Source organism: Amphiura filiformis, chromosome 18 (assembly GCF_039555335.1).
Source record: "Amphiura filiformis chromosome 18, Afil_fr2py, whole genome shotgun sequence".
In the NCBI taxonomy this organism is placed as follows: Eukaryota; Metazoa; Echinodermata; class Ophiuroidea; order Amphilepidida; family Amphiuridae; genus Amphiura; species Amphiura filiformis.
In genome coordinates this window covers 26932634-26943561 of record NC_092645.1, presented here as the reverse complement: position 1 = coordinate 26943561, position 10928 = coordinate 26932634, and positions in this window count along the sequence as shown.

The window sequence follows — 10928 nt, the reverse complement described above, 5'->3', positions numbered from 1 at the left end:
TAAAAATATTTTGGCGTATATAAAATTGAAATAAAATCCTCTGCTTCATAAACGACATCAAATGTGCCACAATTGGGTATCACGGATCGTTATATATGATGTGCAGTTAATATTCATATTTTCTTTATACAGATGCTTTGACAGGAAAAATATTTTCTTGAAAACCCTCTCACTCGGTTATTTCAAAAAGGTAACCACGCTTTCCTAGAATGTGCAAATTAGCATAAAATTTTTCTTATTTTAACAGCATTCTAGAAACTCTTGTAGTATGGCGAAATGTGGTGTAGTACCTCTGCATTGAACTACAGATGTCAAAAAACGGGGATAAAGACGAGACGTGTACGTGTATCGTAATTCTATAGAATATTCATATTTTGCTGATCACTCACACCTTCGCATCTGTCAGATTAGTATCTTTGAAAAGAGCGGTATTGTATTCAATATGAATGCAACCTAAAGTGCTTTTCACTACAATAAACTTTCTTGATAACATACATGCTTCAACTTGTGCAATTAATGGATCATTATCACATGGCGATACATTCATAAACCCATTATTGTACTATTGTATACACTCGGAACGCTAGAATATGCATTTTTATATAGTCAGTAAATATCACTCACTAGTAGAAAAATTGTAATGAGAATTCTTTCAAAACGATGAGAATTGGACAAAAGTATGAGAATTGAAATTTTCTCATCCAAATGAATGAGAAATACTAATTAGCGTGTCAACCACCCCGGGCAACCACCTGTCACATTGTTTTAAATGAGGAAATTTGAGTTTCAACCGTCATCCTGACGTTCTGTATCTTGTATGTAGCTACAATCAAGTGCAAATTTGCTGTGACACATCCACGGTTCAATGACTCCCCCCCCGCCCCTTATTCAATGTTGTATACGAAACACCGCATTTTTTTTAATGTGCTATATCATGTATATCTTTGCTCCAACATTGGTTGGTGGGGGGAGGGAGGGGATTCAAAATAGGCTGGAAATTATACAAATAAAATATCCTATGGCGAACTTCATATGGACGGTTTTATTGAACCGAGGTTGTGAAATATGCATATGCAGTTATTAGGCCTATGCATTTCTATAATAATATATATAAAAAACACACCAAAATTGAACATGTTGAAGAAAACCCAAGCATTGATACATGGAAATATAAATCAATCAAGATTTATTCATTTAATATTTCATATAAAGACATTTTAATAATTATGCAATACAGAAGAAGTGTAAATTGGCAATGTGAAGAAAAAAAAGAAACAAAAATAAATAAGAAAAGAAAGAAAGAAAGAAAGAAAGAAAGAAAGAAAGAAAGAAAGAAAGAAAGAAAGAAAGAAAAAGAAAAGAAAGAAAGAAAGAAAGAAAGAAAGAAAGAAAGAAAGAAAGAAAGAAAGAAAGAAAGAAAGAAAGAAAGAAAGAAAGAAAGAAAGAAAGAAAGAAAGAAAGAAAGAAAGAAAGAAAGAAAGAAAGAAAGAAAGAAAGAAAGAAAGAAAGAAAGAAAGAAAGAATTGAGATTCACCAAAAGACCCGCTCACCTTCCAATCCACTCATAGATCTTTGGTATAAATATATGCCAATAATGCAGTTGTATAAATGGAATAAATAAGTTGAGATAAAAAAGGTTTTTAAACATATCTTATAGAAGAGAAGAGGAAAAGTAACAATAATAAAAAAAATAGCACTACAGAAGATTCGAACCCATGACCCTCAATAAAGCCTACAGTTTACAAGTCAGATCCTCTAACGCTGCACCACGAGGAACTCTACGAACATTTAATCGATTTGTAATGTATATTAAGTTATTCAATGTACGTATGGCCCGTGGCGTAGTACAAAACTGAACTGAAACGTCTCAAATAGACATAATTGTATCGGTTTACTATTATTTGTTGGCAATGCATTTAGGGTTAAGAAAATAAACTTGGAATTTTGATTCGTGCACTTTCCTCACGGTGGACACAATTTAAATAAAGAAAATTACATTAATTTCTTTTAACACTGTTTGTGTCGACCGTTCGGCCATCAACCTGTTATTCTTATTATAAATAACTCTGCACGACTGACAACGGCCCTACTGCAGTGTTGTGGTTTCGTTAATGCCTTGCGATCACGAGGTGTAGAGTTCGAGTCCAATTGTCGCCGATTTTTTTTTTCCTTTAAAATTTTGTTCTTTATCCCTTTTTAAAATCTCAGATAACACCTACGACGGCGCAGTTTATCGATTTAAATTTGTTTTAAAAATTATGATCAATAATGAAATCCGTGAGATTATAAATTAAAATTAGCAAAGTCTCAAGATACTGGTTATGGCTTCCTTAGATTCACCTATTTGGACACAATTAACGCAATGTAGGTGTTTTGCATCAAAAGAAAGTAATCATAATAATTCCTTATGAGAAAATTGAAGTTCACATTAATTTCAGTGTCAAACGACCATCTGTGACAGGTTGTTGACAGGTGAATTAGTATTTCTCATTCATTTGGATGAGAAAATTTCAATTCTCATAGTTTTGTCCAATTGTCATCGCTTTGAAAGAATTCTCATTTTACAATTTCCACTAGTGACTACAGCAGTGGACGCGGTTCACCAAGTATTTCTAAAAGGCTGCTAGAATAAGAAAAAAATTAATGCCGGTTCAACGCAAGCAAATGTAAGAGGATGCATATGGGCAATACCAACAGTGGTTCAGAGTACCAACTTGGAAGCGAGAATATACCCCATGATAGTGAGGAGAAAGACCTGGGAGTATTAATCACAGAAGATGGGAAGGCAAGTAAGCAGTGTGCTGCAGCAACCAACAAAGCAATGACCAAGCTAAGAATAATCAAGAGGAGCTTTAAGTATTTCAACAAGGAGAGCTTCAGTCTGCTCTACAAGACGTACATCCGCCCCCACCCTAGAGTATTGCGTTCAAGCCTGGTGCCCAAACTACAGGAAGGATATAGACATGATTGAAAAAGTACAGCGCAGGGCAATAAAGCTGATTCCAAGTCTGAGATCCAAAGAATCTTACTATAAATAGGGGAATGTTGTATGTGGCATATGTCAAAGGCTCCGTCAGTTTCAATCCAAATGTCGCCAAATTCATACGGGACACCAAGGAATATACGGGAATGTGTTTAAACTTTATTTGGTTGAAAACCGTCAAGAATTGGCCTCAAAATCAGTAAAAATGTGGGTAAAAACGGGGTTTTTGTTTGAAAATCGGTTGCCTACACGTCACTGCAGCTGGCCGGCAGCGCGTCGGCGCCGCGTGCGTAATGCGCACTACGCCAATGCGCGCGTAAACGGCGCAGAGCCACGCGACTTGCGAGCCAGAGACCAGTGGACATGATAATATGGAAAAAGGAAAAATAAAGGACAGAAAGGTACATGGACGTCACGGGATTATGATAACGGGTGGACAGGACTATGAGAGGACGTAATAAATACGGGGGAAAGATGTGTGTTGTATAAACAACATGAAGCGGTACTCTATAAAGAAAAAGAAAATTAAAATAATTAAAATGAGGACAAAAAAGGTACGAGTAATAGGCCAACGGGTTAAAGTAACTAAATGAAACGGGAACGAAACAAAGAAGGAAAGAAACTAATCAGGAAATGTAAAAAAAAAAGAAGCAAAAATAATGAGAACAGAATGAAATAAAAAACATGGAAACGGGAAATCACAAGCAGCAAATAAAAAAGAAGCTAAAAGGGAAATGTAAGAAAGAACAGATTAGAAAATAATGGGAACGGGGTTAAATAAATAAATAACATAGAAACGGAAATCGCAAGCTAAGCAGAAGAAATTAAAAAAGAAAATGTAAGTAGAGACAGATTTAGATAAATAAAATGTACTTTTTCTATGATTCTACCTGTTCAGTAATTCTTCCTGTTATAGTGAACGCTCCCATTTACTCATCTAGCGGGGAACCGCGCGAAGCGCGGGTATCCCGCTAGTCTTACTATAAATAGGGGAATGTTGTGTGTGTCCACGCAAAAGCTCCGTCAGTTTCGATCCAAATGTCGCCAAATTCATACGGGAGATCGAGGAATATACGACAATGTGTTTAAAATTTATTTGGTTGAAAACGGTCAAGAATTGGCCTCAAAATCAGTAAAAAGTGGGGTTTTCGGGCAAATTTATAGCGGTTGTTTCTTTACGGCCTATGCCAACCAACGCGTCTACATGTCTAGCATAAACCGCGCCGTTAGCGCGTCGGCGTACACGACGCGCGCCACTTGACTTGCACGCACGGGTGCGGCGTGCGCATAGCCAACTGGCGCTCGGGGTATGGTGTACGGGATATGGGATAACGGGATTAGGCCTACGAAGACATATCGTAAGGGTACGGGAGGGGGAAAAGAAAAGAAGGACATAAAAAGGTAGGCCTACTTTGGATGGGGGTACGGGGTTGTGGTTTAACGGGATGGGGTTACGAGATTACCAAGATGATAAAAATCGTAAGGATTCGGAAGGAATGAGGAATTTTCAATGAGTCTACCTGTACAGTAATTCCTCCTGTTTGAGTGAACGCTTCCGTTTACTCATCTAGCGGGGACCCGCGCGAAGCGCGGGTGTCCCGCTAGTACACCCAAAGGCTGAAAGAGTTAAAGTTGTACAGTCTAGAATGGAGACGATTGAGAGGTGACCTGATTGAGACTTTCAAAATCTTAAACGGTCTGGAGGGCATTCAGGAGCAGACTATGTTCACAACAGACGAGAATCATCTGCGGGGACACAGTGACAAGCTGTTTAAACCAGTACTGAAGGAGGGGCTGAACTGTAGGAGCAAGTTCTTCTGAATCTTCTCCATAAGAGTTGTCAACCACTGGAACAGTCTCCCAGGAAATGTTGTGATGGCAAAATCTGTTAATGAATTCAAGAATAAGATAGATACCTATTGGCAGCACGAATTTGGATATGGGGTCATAAAGGCTACTTAACCTAGCTATTGCCCATCAACCTAAGTGTAAGTGTAAGTGTAAGTGAGGAAGCCTGATTACATTTTTAAAATAGCCGAATGGGGCGGTTTTCAATGAAATATTTTTGTGTAGAGCATCATATGTATAAAAAAATATTTGAATATTAACTGTACATCATATACGACGATTCCTGATACCCAATGGTGCTACAGTTTACGTGGAGCAGCGAATTGTATTTCAATTTCATATAGGCCTACGCCAAAATATTTTCTGAAATTTAGTGGAAATGAACACTGCATTGATGTGAAAAATTCATGTAAATTTCAGTGAGTTCATGTTGTGTAAACATAATTAGCATAGACACAAATGAAATTACGATGCAATACATGCGATGCAATTTGAATGCGCAGCAGATCTATAGAAATAACGTTGCCCGGTTTTATGCAGAATTAGGGAGCGATCGTTATTTATGGTAGGGGGAATGGGTAAATTTAGGGGGAACACGAAATTTTTTGTGGTCTTGAGGGGGGGGACCTGAAATTTTAGTTGAACCAGGAGGGGATTGTTAAATTGGGAAAACAAGGGGGAACGCGAAAATTTTGAGCGGACGCGAGGGGGGAACGCGAAATTTTTTGTCGATATTTTTGCCAAAACACCCATTCCCCCGCCGTAAATAACGATCGGTCCCTTAGACCACGTCTGGTCCAAGATGTAAAAGGAAGGGCAATATAATATAGGGTGTCCCAGAAAAAAATAATGGGCGAATGAGTTTGGACACACGTCTAGAAATAAACATGGAATAATAAAAAAAAATGCATTTGGAAGCTTCCCAGCCTTTTTAAAGAATTAAAATTCTTTTTGTGCAAATAATGTTATGTTTTAACTTTCCAAATAACATTTGATCTAAGAATGGCAATGATCCGAGTGCTTACAGCTTTACGTGTGATTGATATATTGAGTTTTAAGATTTAAACTTTGCATTACAATTTCTTGGAAGTATTCCCGGGAGTATTCCAAAACATTGTGTGTGAGAAAATACAATACAATAATTCACTATGTAAATTAACGACAGATATTTACAAGGACTGAGAATCTGACATGCAAGCTTTTATTTTTAATATCGTGCAATTTTGTCAAATTTGAATAAAACCTAAATAAATGTTTTGCAAGAACCGGATTGTTTAAAAATAACTAAAAGGATTTCAAACAAAATATACATGTAAATCCAATTGACAGTAGCTGACAGTTGACCACTAGTGCGCAAAATGATATTTCTTTCAAACTTGGAAATGAAGTGAATTGACGCATGCGTTATATAATCGTTCATTTCTTCGAAATCAGTCAAGCGATTCAAATAAAATTAGCACATAAGTTGCATAATAAGGTGTGATACACGCCCTTTTTTAATTTTTTGGATTCTGATGCCTATTTCCAGGCCTATTTCTTGGAAAATGTCCGGCAACTGGCCGGAGCAACTGGCCGCTAGCAATCTTTCAGAAGCGGGAATATCAAAAATTGTTGCAACTGAAGATACATAGGCCTATTTTACAAACCTTCTGAACCTTCTGAAGTTGTAGTCAGCAGAGCGAAAACCGCAAATCGCTAACTATGCGAGAATGACGAATCATCACAATAATGCAACATAATAATTAATATTTTACCAACAAAATTACTTACCAACACAGCAAACGCACTTGAAAGGCATGGTAAATAGTTCGTAACAAAATAATTCGGAAAAAAAAAAGAAAACTAGCAAATCACTTGCAGTGGAAACACAACGAGTCGATGACGAGTAAGATCAGTGGTGTTAAAACTGTTAATGACGCGATCCGCGGATTTACTTCACTTTATATACACTGTGGTAAAAGGGCCTACGTGTGCAGTATTTGTTATGTAAGAACCCATTATGTAAGAAGAATGGGGTTGAACTATTATGTAAGAATGGGGTTGATGAACTAAGACACTTTAGGCCGTGTAAATAAAAAAAAACATGTTTAGCATTCCCTCCCGCTTCCTTGTTTGAAGATTCTTAAATTTTATTTTTATTTTCTAAAAGTCCAATTAATGAAGATGTATAGCCTCCTATGGCAGTGGCGTAACTAGGGAGGGCACCAAATTAACCAATTCAGCATTGATTCTGCGCCCCTCCAAGCGATGAAAGTCAAAATTTTCTTTCAAGATTTGGGGGGGGGGGCGTCTAAGATATTCTCGGGGGGTAGAGGCGCCAATTTTGTTTCTTAAATTGCCCCGGGCGCTACCGACCCTATAGTTACGCCACTGATCTATGGCCTTACAAATGTATAAGAAACAGAAAAGTTTTGAGATCAGTAGAGGGGTCTAACCTACCAGAAAAATAAAATAAAAATGCCTCCTCCTTTCTTTTCAGGTATCGTAGTGTATGCAAAACGGTCGCGGTTATTTTTTAAAAACCTTCCTTATTTAAAAACAAAAACCTGGACGCTAAACATGTACTTTCTTTTATTCGGCCTTATGTTTGTTTGTCACGCATAACAAAAATAATGTCAGAGCCGCTAAATACCAAAACCTAAAGTATTATACGCTGGCGAAGTTACGTAATAATCGGATTAACTACCATAGCAATAGGTGAAAACAATTTTTGAATATACCGCGCTGCACTGATACGTTCACGCGGTACCTCTGCATTGAACCATATCATGCTGATCACTTGCACCTGTAAAATTAGTATCTTTGAAAAGGCCAGTATTGTATTCGGTCTACGATTACAGACATACACAGGTGATGAGTGTAACCTACTTGTAGTGAAGCGCGATATGTTCAAAATTGTTTTCACCTATTGCTATGGAAATTAATCCGATTAATTACGTAACTTCGCCAGCGTATTATCTATTCCAAATCTTGTGACACCTTATGCAATGGCGGAACAATGCCAAGGGGTGAATCGACCTTTAAAATCGCCACATCCCTCCGGTCAACATCTAACAATGCCACATCCTTCCGTAGATTTTAAAGGTCGATTCACCCCTTGGCATTGTTCCGCCATTTTGGGTAGAACCTCAAAACTGGTATTTTTAGTTTTTTCCCGAGTTTTTTAGACATGAAAGAATGAATTACGCCACTTTACACAATGTTATAATTATATGACTCGTTCCGTTCCCATGCATTCATGCATCGAGGCTCTACCTTCAAACTTGATGACCAAGCAAGAAGTGAAATAGTGAATAGTAGAGCATGTTTAGGGCAAAACAGGGCTCGCTCGTGACATGATAAAAACTTCATAATTATTGGATATCGCTCATTCTACAAAATCCGGTGCCAATCCACTATAAAAATTGAAAAAATAAAATGTGTTCAAAAAGACCTGCTTTTTGTGTTCTTAAGAGTAAATGTATCACTACTTTCAGATGTAAGAAATTGCCAACACCACTTCCATATTTTTCTTTCAGGAAGTCATGATGTTTTTTAACACTAAAACTCAATGTAATGTGAGCTACGTTACCGACTTCAAAATGGGCTGGTTTTACTCAATCCAAGGTCATAAAAAGCAAACTAAAGATCACTTGAGTGAAATGTAAAACAGATTTCACCATTTCATAGAAGTTTTGAAGATGCGTAAATGAGTGCGTAACGTAGCTCACAGTAACGTAGTTCACTGGTTTTTAATGTGATTTGCGAACGTTAGAACGTTATGTCGGTTAATTCTAATATAAATGGGGTTCGACCACTGGTAGCTTTCACATAATGTACATGTAATACAAGTGCATACTATAGAATCCTGGTAACGTAGCTCACCAATCTTAACATGGTCGGTCGAAATTTCAATGTTTACAACATTTCTATGCCAAAAATGCTACAGCATCACGATTTTTACTGTGATTTTTAAAAACCTATGAGTGTTTCCTTTCAAAAACCGCAAATTACATTGATACCTCTGTTTTACTTCTTTCCAATGACGTGTGTTAAAAAGGGGTAACGTAGCTCACAGCGTTTTGGTGGAAAGTGCAATTTATTTTAGAATTACACAAAGACGTTTTTTGACTAAAACGTAATGTTGATAAACAATATGATGGTGCGTTATCTAATTAAAAAACAACTAATATGTAAAGAAATCGCATTTATTCAAAGAAAATATTCAGGGTTAGATGTGACACTTGAGCAGTGGAAACGCATTTTTAGCGATTTTTGAGCCTTTGCAAGGGTAAATCAGGCTGAAGAAAGCATTTAAAGTATGGAAAACTATATATGTCCGTGTAGATCTCACTGAGTTCTACCAGAAAAACAACATATTTGATGCCCTAAATGCTCGACAAAGTGTTTGTGGACCAAAGAATGGAAAAAAGGCTATTGGCACCGGATTTTGTAGAATGAGCGATATAGGCCTACTTATAATTACTTATTGGTATAAATAGCTAATAGCATTTAATTAGGGTCAACAAAAGTTGTGTTCCAGGCGCGATTTATCATTTTCTTGGTATGCAAGTTTATAGTTCAAATAAAAGCAAGTGTAACTCTCGTAGAAAAAGTGATGTTTCAAAATTTTGTTTAGAATTAGGCCTATGTTGGCAACTGAAATTGTGACCGGTGCCAGTTTTCACAGACCCTACGTAATTTCATAATTTATCGGAAATAGGCCTGAATGATACGCCTTAATTATTGACACTTTTACAGCTCAAAATGCCCAGTTTAGCATGTTTAGATCATAACGGGCCCTTTATATTGATCACGGTGAATGCACCCCCATCCCTGAAAATAATGTGAAAGGACTGGCATGTAATTTTCGGATTGTTTTTCCTGGAATACCTGTCATCTCCCACTATCCGCACTGGGTCACGAGAATCACAAAAGGTAACCAGTGGTGGCGCGGCGCCAGGAATTTTTTTCACGGGGGGTGGGGGCTGTAGGTAACCAAACATCCTACATAGGATTTTTTTCTGATTTCTCATGGCAAAACATATAATTTGAGACCATCTTTGAATAAGTTCATCAGGACCCCATTTTACGGTTTCTATCTACTGCTGATATTGGTATTGATGAAGTAGCCATCCACTGCTGATATTGATAAGGTTGCTATCTACTGCTGATATTGGTATTTATGTTGTTATCTACTGCTGATATTGGTATTGATGAAGTAGCCATCTACTGCTGATGAACTTAGCTATTTACTACTGATATTGGTATTGATGAAATCTACTGCTGATATTGGTACTGATGATGTAGCCATCTACTGCTGATATTGGTATTGACGAAGTAGCTATCTACTGCTGATATTGGTATTGATGAAGTAGCTATCTACTGCTGATATTGGTATTGATGAAGTAGCTATCTACTGATGACAATGGTATTGATGGAGTAGATATCTACTGCTGATATCGGTATTGATGAAGTAGCTATCTACTGCTGATATTGGTATTGATGAAATAGCTACCTACTACTGATATTGGCATTGATAAGGTAGCTATCTACTGCTGATATTGGTATTAATGAAGTAGCTATCTACTGCTGATATTGGTATTGATGAAGTAGTTATCTACTGCCGATATTTGTATTAATGAAGTAGCTATCGGGTACAAACAATATTAATGCCCTGCTGCTTTAGCATGATTTTAGTATCTAAAAACATCTTTTAAAAATCACATTTTCAATATAATGTTAAATCATATTGTTGGGGAATGTATTCAACAGGGTTCATTTTAACAAACTCGGCTCTGCCACTAAGGGGCATAAACGATCGATATTGCCCTCAAATGTATTATTCTTTCATGGCAAGAACAATGCAGTAACATTTTCAATAAACAATTAAAATAGTATGTCTAAGTGTGTGGTCTAAGTTAATTAAATGCATTAATAATAGAAAATTCGTTACAAGTAAAGCACAAGTAGTATTCTGCATTATTTTTTATTTGTCATTTTGATATAAAGAACTTCTAGGATGGTATAACCCATCATACATTTATAAGGTTATTAAAGTTATTAACCCTACACAATATAATATCATCTATTCCAGCTCCACTGACACCTCATTTAA